Source organism: Silurus meridionalis, chromosome 3 (genome assembly GCF_014805685.1).
Source record: "Silurus meridionalis isolate SWU-2019-XX chromosome 3, ASM1480568v1, whole genome shotgun sequence".
NCBI classification, from domain to species: Eukaryota; Metazoa; Chordata; class Actinopteri; order Siluriformes; family Siluridae; genus Silurus; species Silurus meridionalis.
In genome coordinates, this window is record NC_060886.1 from 33,173,308 (window position 1) to 33,177,945 (window position 4,638).

General features: G+C 37.6%; 1 non-coding gene across 1 annotated transcript; it reads right to left on the bottom strand.

The window, feature by feature from the left end:
* Positions 1–3,440: 3,440 nt before the first annotated feature.
* Positions 3,441–3,551, bottom strand: trnal-caa. The gene is made up of 2 exons: positions 3,514–3,551; positions 3,441–3,486 (listed from the first exon to the last, which is right to left on the bottom strand). It is a non-coding gene; the product is annotated as a tRNA-Leu (tRNA).
* Positions 3,552–4,638: the final 1,087 nt, after the last annotated feature.

Below are 4,638 nucleotides of genomic sequence, written 5' to 3' on the forward strand. Positions count from 1 at the left end.
TCATACATTCTCAGAGCAGTGGCTCCTAATAACGGACTTCATACAGCGCGCCTCGTTAGTGCAGTAGGTAATGTGTAAATCTCATAATCTGAAGGTTGTGAGTTCAAACCTCACACGAGGCAAGGTTTCTTTTGAAATCTTCATCATGGATTGTGGTTCTACAGGCAGACAAACTGCAACATAAATCAAGTAAAAGAGCTACAAGTGTTCTCGTCTCATCGGCACAAACAATTATATACTGCTTGTGTTGATTAAACATGCAGGCAATGGCAGATTCTGAGTTCCTTAATACAAGAGGTTCCTCTTACAACCAAAGTGCACAGTCCAGTGGTACAGCAATTGTTCTACAAAAGATTTTAAAACCTCTTATTTTAAACAAATACAACATGCATGGGTCCAAAAGCAAACAATCAAGATCAATTGCTCCTACCACTAAGGACAGTGGTGCTTAATGTTGGTTAGTTGCAGCTCCACTTTGTTATTGTTGTAAGCATGGTACCATGGCCATACAAACTGCAATAAAAATCAGCTAAATTGAGTACAACTGCACTGTGATTTCAACACAAAACATTATAGGCCTTTTTGTCAATGAGCAAACTGTTTGTGGTGGTACAACTCCCTAGTAATCTCAGATTCTGAGGTTTGTAAAAAATCTTCTTACACTGAAAAAAATCAACAGGCAACAGGGCCTTAATTGTCATACATTCTCAGAGCAGTGGCTCCTAATAACGGACTTCATACAGCGCGCCTCGTTAGTGCAGTAGGTAATGTGTAAATCTCATAATCTGAAGGTTGTGAGTTCAAACCTCACACGAGGCAAGGTTTCTTTTGAAATCTTCATCATGGATTGTGGTTCTACAGGCAGACAAACTGCAACATAAATCAAGTAAAAGAGCTACAAGTGTTCTCGTCTCATCGGCACAAACAATTATATACTGCTTGTGTTGATTAAACATGCAGGCAATGGCAGATTCTGAGTTCCTTAATACAAGAGGTTCCTCTTACAACCAAAGTGCACAGTCCAGTGGTACAGCAATTGTTCTACAAAAGATTTTAAAACCTCTTATTTTAAACAAATACAACATGCATGGGTCCAAAAGCAAACAATCAAGATCAATTGCTCCTACCACTAAGGACAGTGGCGCCTAATGTTTGTTAGTTGCAGCACTGCTTTGTTATTGCTGGAAGAGTAGGACCCTCAGAGCAATTGTTGTCAACAGTTGTGTGTTGCATGCTAATTATAACAGAATTTTGGTGCTTTGTTGAAACTATGACCAGATATTAGAGAGAAAGTTTTCACTGCTATAGCATGGTTATTGTATGTCGATATGTATTTTAACTATATTTGTATTTGATCATATTTTATGTTGAGGACCTTAGCAAGTCTCAAATTAATGGTTGGACTAGCATCAAGAAAAAAATCAAATCTATGCTTCTGCCTTATTAGCTGTTAGTTTGAATGCATATGTCCATGCAATATTTTTTCCCTAAATCTAATAGCAAAGAATTTCCATTTAACAGCTGGCTGAGTATTTGCCAGCTTGCATTGAGGCGCTGTGGCTTAGTTGGTTCAAGTCCCTGATTTTAAGTGCTTTAACTGTGAGAAGAGAGGGCACATTGCGAGGGACTGCAATGCAGTAATGTGCCCGGATTGCAATCTGCCTTTAAATAAGTGTGAGTGTTGGATGGGGAATGAGAAGGCGGAGGATGAACAGCAGGTGGATGTGCAGTTGCATGAACGAGACAGTGAGTGGCGAGAAGAGTAAATAACAACACAAGAGGGAGAAACAACAATGGACAAGGGCGTGTAACAAGAAGGAAAAAAGCACAACAACCAGGAGGATTACTTACAGCAGGACGGGGAAATCTGGACCCAAATAGGACTAACTGAAAGTTTGCTAAACGCTTTGGTGGAGAAGAAGGACCAAGGGAAGAGACATCGGTGGACATGCAACAGGACGGAGAATCGTGGACTCAAATAGAGTTGACGTACAGCCTGCAAAATGACCTGAACACAATGGAATCAAACCATCCAGCATGTAAGGAACAAGCAACAGGAATAAAATATGAAAAGGGAAAAGAAAAAAGGAGGACAAACAAGTGAAACCAACGAAAAGAATGAGGTCAGTAAAGGCAATATCTAATGTAGAGGTTGCCAGAAAGAAAGTCCTTAAAAAAGACATGATAAAGACTGAAAACAGGTTTGACTCGCTAAAGGACTTGGAGGAGATGAACTGAGATGATCAGTCAAAGGGAAATTAAAATGTATCTTTATTTTAAAACTGTTATGGATTATAAATCGATATCATTCTAAAAGTTGCTAAGTAACGCCGTGACATCATTGTGCGATGACGTCGTTTCATCGTCGAAACGCAAAACTGCGTCTTTATGTTACAAAACATATAGAAAATGTAGTACAGAGTCTCTGTACTACGTCCCCCCACCCTCACCCAACAGGTGAACACTTCCCAAATAAGAACAATCAATCAATCAGTGTATCGTTCAAGGCTGGTCAGGGAACATTGATCGTTACAGATAAAACACTATACAGTGCATTTGAAGAAAACATTCACTTGTATTGAGGTCAGTGTTACTCTGATATATTTTTTATTTTTATTTTATTATTTTTTTTAGAACAATCACAAAAACACGATGAATTTTCTCAAATTGTCGGGTAATCTCAGCAAAAATATAATTATAAATATTGTTTGTATGTGTTATGTTCAAAAATAGATTAAATAAAAAAAGGTGCATATGACATACATATTAGGTCTAAACATCAAGCATCGATTTTAGATGCATCTTTAATGGAATGAATTTGTGTAGGCAGAACACATCAATAAAAAGTAACTACATACCTGTTTTTACTAACGAGCCTTACTCCCTTTTTACTTGGTTTCCTAAACACACAACATATGTACCTTTCTCCTCTCCATCATATCAGCTACCTCTCTCCCTTTACCAGTCATAGTACCAACATTTAAAGTACCAACCCGAACCTCCACTCTCCTACACTTTTCCTTTTCCTGCTGTCTCTGTAGATGTCTTCCTCCCTGTTGGCTAACCATACCTGTGTTGGTCGTTGGTAACCCGGGCCTCGACTAATCCAGTATAAAATTTTATTCGTGATCCGCATATTTGGTTTGGCACATGTTTTACGCTGGATGCCCTTTCTAACGCAACCCTCCATTAATCCGGGTTTGGGACCGGCACTAAGAGTGCACTGGCTCATGCAACCCTAATGGCTGGATTTTTCTTTTCAATCTGTCTAATTTATATTTCCATCTTCCTGCTTGTCTAAATTAACAGTTTTTTTTTTCTGTGTGTCTTTCCTACTATTAGGTAACCATCTACTTGTTTATTCTGTATGTCTGTGTTTGAAAGACAAAGGAGAATAATTATTTTATTATTGTTTTGATTTCTAATGAAAATAAAGTCACTGTCAGAAGTGGGATTTGAACCCACACCTCCATGTGGAGACCAGAACACTCAGTTTCCTGGAAGGTATTGAACCTTGAGTCTGGCGCCTTAGACCGCTCGGCCATCCTGACATACAAGCATGTGTTTCTTATCCCCTTAGTGTCTGATAAAACTATTTTTACAAGTTTCTGTCTACTTGTTTATTTTAATTATCCTTTTATTTGTGTTTCTTATCTATCTACGTCAGTCTGATCTGTTTTTCTGTCTGAATGCATATATATGCCTGCTCATCTTTCCTATCAATCTATTGATCTAATTTATATATTCATCTGCCTGCTTGTCTGTATTAACAGTTTTTTCTGTCTGTCTGTCTTTCCCACTATTAGGTAACCATCTACTTGTTTGTTCTGTATGTCTGTGTTTAAAAGACAAGGGAGAATTAATTTCATATTTTTGTTTTGATTTCTAATGAAAATAAAGTTACGGTCAGAAGTGGGATTTAAACCTATGTGGAGATCAGAACACTCAGTTTCCTCAAGGTATTGAACCTTAAGTCTGGTACCTTTCAAATATTAGTCTGTCTGTCTGTCTATCCATCCAGCCATCTATTTGTCTTCCTTTTTGTCTATCTATCTGTCTGTCTATTGTCTGATTGTATGTGAATCTCTTAAAAGAAACAAGAAACAAAAAAGCACTGAAAACATGTAATGCTCTGAAAACTTTAAAATGTATGTAATATTTTAATGTACAGTGTATTTTTTTTTTATTTTTATACTTTTTCTCCATAAGTAAGTGTAAATTTAACATGAGTATGTAATACTTCTTGTTTTTTTGGCATTAATAAAGAAATGTATATACATATACACCGTATTTTCTGGACTATAAGCCGCTACTTTTTTCCCAGGTTTTGAACAACGAAGCGGCTAATTTATGGATTTTTCCTGGGTTTTTTCCAGGTTTCACAAACTTCAAGCTAAAAAACTGAGCCCTGTAACATTAGACTAATGAAATTGCTGAACGGGTTCAGGTGAACCAATGAAACTCTTTATATTAAATCAGATGCGCTCCCACTGAATCGGGCCGCACCTCATCATAAATATGGATGATGTTCCTTTGACTTTTGACCTGCCGCTCACTCGGACTGTCTACAGGAAATGCGAATCATTCGTCACTCTGAAAACAACCGGGCATGAAAACACACTTCACCTGTGTTCTGAG